General features: G+C 44.2%; 1 protein-coding gene across 1 annotated transcript in view; it reads left to right on the top strand.

The window, feature by feature from the left end:
* The window catches only part of LOC308131618 (CLIP-associating protein 1-like), a gene marked incomplete at its 5' end in the record, with an annotated part of 74,829 nt that overhangs the window by 33,151 nt on the left and 35,678 nt on the right, over window positions 1-6,000 (top strand).

Genomic DNA, 6,000 nt, shown 5'->3' with positions numbered 1-6,000 from the left:
TGCACTGGAAACTGGAATCCTGGTTATTCTCGGATTCTAATATACACTTTATACTTTTCCTCTCGCGATCTAGTGAGGATGATGACTGCAGTGCAAGAAATGATGTGTATTTCATGGACGCTTGATTGACATCAAATTGAATGTGCTCAGCGTTTTAGGAATTGTTCTTTTCCACCCAGTACCTACAACAGTTTTCAACATCTGCTCCCTCACTAGTTCCACCACACGTATCTGTTGATACGTGTTTTATCCACTTTGCTTGTTAACCTGCTGGATGCTGGTTGCTGGTTGCTGTTATTGGTTGCTGGTTGCTGGTTGCTGTTATTGGATGCTGGTTGCTGGTATTGGGTTTGGCTGGTATTGGTTGCTGGTTGCTGTTATTGGTTGCTGGTGCTGTTATTGGTGCTGGTTGCTGGTTGCTGTTATTGGATGCTGGTTGCTATTATTGGTTGCTGGTATTGGTTGCTGGTTGCTGTTATTGGTTGCTGGTTGCTGTTATTGGATGCTGGTTGCTGTTATTAGCTGCTGGTTGCTGTTATTGGTTGCTGGTTGCTGTTATTGGCTGCTGGTTGCTGTTATTGGATGCTGGTTGCTGTTATTGGTTGCTGGTTGCTGTTATTGGCTGCTGGTTGCTGGTTGCTGTTATTAGCTGCTGGTTGCTGTTATTGGCTACTGGTTGCTGGTTGCTGTTATTGGCTGCTGGTTGCTGTTATTGGCTGCTGGTTGCTGGTTGCTGTTATTAGCTGCTGGTTGCTGTTATTGGCTACTGGTTGCTGGTTGCTGTTATTGGCTACTGGTTGCTGGTTGCTGTTATTGGCTGCTGGTTGCTGGTATTGGTTGCTGTTATTGGATGCTGGTTGCTGGTTGCTGTTATTGGTTGCTGTTATTGGCTGCTGGTTGCTATTGGCTGCTAGCTAGCCATGCTCGGGCTGGTTTGGAACGTTGAAGAAACACAGCTCTTCGCCACAAATGAGCTCAAAAGGTCTGCTTCTCTTCACTCGAAGCTTTTAAAGCTTCAAGAAGTTTCTGGAAGATGTTGAGTCTGAATTCACGGTGCAGGGAAAATGCTAAACGCTAACATCCAGAGTGCTGCGGGAAGCAAAGGGCGTCTCATTTCAGCTCATTGTATAAACTGATACGTATTATTACTATAATTCTTTTTTTGAGGGGGGGTAGAATCACGCTCAATGACTCCTCACAGCTGATTTTCCCGAGACGATGGCAGAAAAGCGGACAGGAAAAGAAGTTGCCTCTCTGAATCCCAGCTTTGTGTGGAAGCGCCTTCCAGCAGGCTCGTGTTTGTTTCACTCACATATCTTACTGTTCAACAGACGCCTTGTGTTTCTGGCGGTGACACTTTGTAAATACAGGTGGCGGAGAGCCTCCCGGCCTGCGAGGCGTTGCGTAATCGCTCCCTCGGAGGAAGACGTGACAATGTCATCCGGGTTGTTTGTAGCTTCAGCGTAGAGAAATCACATTTCCTCTGTGGGGAGCGAAAAGACATTCAGATTTATCTCGACGTCCGACCGGTTACCTCCGCTTTAATTAGTGAAGCTAAATGGACTTTTACTGGATCGCACAATTCCAATGGTTTGACAATCCACGTTTCCTCTTAATGTTTAAATCAGTGTTTTAAGTGTAAAACCCCCCCAAAAAACCAGAGCGCCGTATCCCAGTTCCTGTCGTCAAAATGTTGTAGTGACAACTTAACAGACCTTAAACCAGGGGTGTCAAACTGATTTTAGTTGAGGGGCCACATCAACCTGATCTGACCTCTGGAGGCCCAACAAGTCAAACACAACATATTAAACTGCAGATATGGACAAATGTCAAAGTCTTTCCTTCTTTTGATCCTTTTGTAACTGCGAGAATTTGCCAGTCTATTCTGAAATATACATATTAAAGGAAATCAGATATTATATTTGCAAAAACAAAACCCTTAGTCACCTGTATCTGGATATCGTATTTTTTATTCAGGATTAAAACAATTTGTCATCATCTGGAAATTATTTTGAGTTTACGTGTCTAAATATCAATTCACATAAGTTGGACTCGTTGTTTTATTGTGAAAGGTGTTGCGTTGTGTGACCTCCACAGATGCATTAATAAATTCTGACAAGGGCGGTTTTGAATGCCGTCTTTTGCCGATCTAGTGTTTTTAGATCAGCCTCTATCAGTTTTCATATTCATACTTAAAAAAAAATTGACATGGCGGCTGGATTAGATCCTCTGGCGGGCCGGTTCTGGCCCCCGGGCCGCATGTTTGACACCCCTGCCTTAAAGTGAACTAAAAACCAGAATATTAAGCGGTATAATAATATCTAAATATGTTATGTCTTGGAATTGGAACGTCACAGAAAAAAAAAACTGTTCCGACAACCAAAAATGTAGTCAACTTGAGAAGGGATGTGCGGTCCTCACTCCGTGGTTCGGTCCGTTGCTCTGTTGCCCCCCCCCCCCCCCCCCCCCCCGAGATAATTCGGTCATCTCTTTATTTGCACCGCTTTGTTGAAAGTGAGTCGTTCCTCGCAGTTGTTTGATAGTCCCGTCATTGTATCCATCACCATCAGCTGCTTGGCTCCGCGGCTGGCCTTTCACAGCTGCACTGAAATTGACTGGGATGACGACTCATTTAAATTAACCCCCCCCCCCCCCCCTCCGACTCCCTCCCCCCCCCCAGCTGAGAAGAATGCCCGCTGTTCATGTTGAACATCGGCGGCCTCTGGCTCGGTTTCACAGTTATGCAAACAGTCTTGGATTGAACTCCGTGTACAGAGGCGAGGTGCACTCATGAGAAACGAGGCTTTATATAGTGTGGAAATGAGCAACGAGGAGTTAATGTCATCCATCACATACGGAAGGGGGGGGGGGAATAAAAAAGCATTTTTCCTCCAAAGGAACACATGCGAAACAACAAGCATAATAAAAATCAATTCCATCGATTTATCGAATTTGTAGCTAAACACGATATTTATTCAGCAAAGAGTTTTTGTTATTATCAATAATGTCTTATTTATTATCAATTTATTGAGCCTCATTCACTATTTGTTTTGGGATTGTTTGTATGCAGTTTTCACTCCAAGGACAATCACAGTGATAAAGTTGCACTTTTGACAATATATCTGATGTCTGTAGTCATTTTAAAGTGCATTGAGTAAAAAAGAAAATTTGATAGAAACTCTAATTTTTCTTTAAAAAAATGCATAGATTTTTATCTTTCTTTCAAAAAAATGCATAGATTTAAAAAAATGCTTTTATGTCAAATCACCCAGCCCTCATTTACAGCTAATCGATCTTGAAGGTATCTATATAATTATGTCATTTATTACCACAGGAGTTTTTGCGTTGCACCCGCCAAGGTCGGCAGAGGAATTATAAATAGAGTTATTGGGAGGAGGCCATGAAAACAGCTAAATATTAAATATGAAGGAGATGGAGGTGTGTGTGTGTCAGCACTCGTACAAGAACAGCCAAAATACAATGAAAGTTCACTGTTTTTTCCACTTGTAAATAAAACGGGACCTCGAGTTCCCGGGGACAAACATATAAATGATTAGCACGCATCCTCTAAATCAGTGTTTTTCAACCACTGTGTTTCCGCGAGATCTAGTCAGGTGTGCCGTGGGAAATGATCCAATTTCAAATTTTTTTCTAAAAAAACATTTGTGTTGCAGAGTAATCATGTATAAATACTCTTCGCCAATAGATGGCAGCACCGAATTTTGCCGTTGAAATCGAAACTGAAAGACGTCAGTCTCTCCACCTCCTGCTAGCATCTTGTATCAAAGTACTGTGTCAGTGACAGTGATGGAGAAGTTTGTGAAAAGGAAGAATGTGAACCAGGATCTCAGCTCTTCATCCATCAGGTCCAGGTTTCACACTGAGGGAGTCAAAATTAAATTTTTTTTATTGGGGAAATACTTTTTTTTCTGTATTTATTTGATTCCTGTTGATAAAGCATTGATGAGAATGACTTTATATTGTTAATAGAGGCTACAGAGTTTAAAATGTTACCATTTTCGGGTGGTGGTGTGCCTCCAGATTTTTCTAAAGAAGAAAGTGTGCCTCGGCTCAAAAAAAGGTTGAAAAACACTGATCTAAAGCGTGCTAATAAAAACAAGGGTGTTAATCTATGGCATTTGAAGTTAAAGTGAGATGGAGGCATGTTCTTCTTCTTCTGACTGTAGCCCAGGCGAGGAGAGAAGGGGGGGGGGGGAGTAAAAGAGAGAGATTGTGGAGGGATAAATAGAATAGGCAGGGTGAGCGAGCAGCACAAAGCAGCCATTTCTGTAGCATTCAGCAGGGAGGTAAACAGAGCGATCAGCGTGCGTGGAAGCAGCTTTGCACCATGACAGCTGGAGAAGGTGGGTTATTTCATTTTTTCTTCTTCTTCTTCTTCTTCTCCTCCTTTACGCCCTGCATGCACTGCTCGGGAGATGATCCGTCCTCCTCGCGGGGCACAAATCCTGCCCCTTTAAACTATTACGTAAGGTTTTTCTTTCCTTTCGATTTGTACCATTTCGGTCCTCTGAGATTTCTGACTCAGTCGCTCGATAGTAAAGCAGGTGGAGGTGGAAACGGACGCACCTGACGCACTTTTTTTTTTTTAATGTCTCAAACTATTCGGGGCGGCTCTGTAAAGGCTCCTCTTTTTGCAATGGTGGGAGCAGCTTTGTCTCCCTTTTAGAGCCTCTCGTTGGGGGGGGGGGGGGGTTATGTGATCCAGGCCAACCCTTGGATCCAGCATTGCCCAAGAGCTTCAAACTGCCAGTGTGCACTTCCGAATGCTTTGCTATAATACGCAGGATTTGTATCGTGAGCCATTCACTTGTTTCTTCATTTGGGTACGGGCTTGTCCTGAAATGTTATGTGGAGTTGCCACATTCCAGGATGTGACATGGAATTTTCGAAATTCGAGTCGTGATGGTTTCAATTCCATTTTATTTATATCGCTCAAATACAACAGTCGTTTCAAGGTCCTATTGCGGAGTAAACCCAACATTTACACTTGACAAGTAACTGCAGAAAGGGGAAAACTCCCATTTCTTTTTTTACGAAAGAAGCCTTTGCAGAAGCAGGCTAAGAGGGGACTGCTTTCTGCTATTCTTATTGGGGAGGGAATTGGAAGAAGAGAAGAGGATAGGGCGGACAGACAACACAGAGATCCACTATGGGTCAGGGCAGCATGAGAGAGCGAGTGAGTGCAGGCCAAGCCCGTCTAAACCTACAGCAGCTCCACTATAGAAAATGGTCCATTATCTCCTGGTCTCAATGGCAAAGACGTCCTTCAACTGCCTTTCACGAGTCTCTCCGAAGAGTACAAGTGCTCTAAAGTCAGAGACCAGAGCATCAGCGAAAATGGACACCGTCTGATCTGGTGCAGTGTGCTACATTAGCCCTTACGGTAGGTAGACCGTCCAGGAGTAAGCCTTCAACCTCAGGGAGGAGATAATGGAGAAATGGAGGCAAGCAACTTCATCCTCAGAGCCGCCTATACTTGTGGCAGCATCAAGAGGAAGACCACTGACCCCTTGCCCTTGAGAGCAACCAGTTCCATCGCAGCACCATCATCAGTTTGAGAGGGACAGAAAAAGCCGGACCGTCTTCCAGAGGCTGGACAGCGAGCCATGGTCCGGTACTTGCAAGGTTCTGCAAGAAAAGTCTATCCAATTGACGTGGGATGCAGAGAATTCACGGCTTTGTCCACCGTCGGGCTGCTGAGACATGTGAGACGTTTGCTCCAATTTGTTTGGAGAAGAGCTGTTGAACTCCAAAGAGCGAGCATCACAATCGGTCCTTGTTTATTGTCGACCTGTCGGCACATGAGCAGAAACCCCACCGAGAGCACCAGGTGCACCATGTGCTTCAAACAAGTTGCTTCTCCGCCAAAACAGGGGGGTGATTAAAAAGTGTTGCACTCTGTAAGCCAACTTCAAAAACGATGTTTATTACAGGCTGTTGCTGCGTTAGCAAAATGCTAGAAAAGCGTATAGTTTTCCC

Source organism: Blennius ocellaris (genome assembly GCF_963422515.1).
Source record: "Blennius ocellaris genome assembly, chromosome: 6".
Lineage (NCBI taxonomy): Eukaryota > Metazoa > Chordata > Actinopteri > Blenniiformes > Blenniidae > Blennius > Blennius ocellaris.
This window is presented reverse-complemented; position numbering and strand designations above follow the sequence as displayed.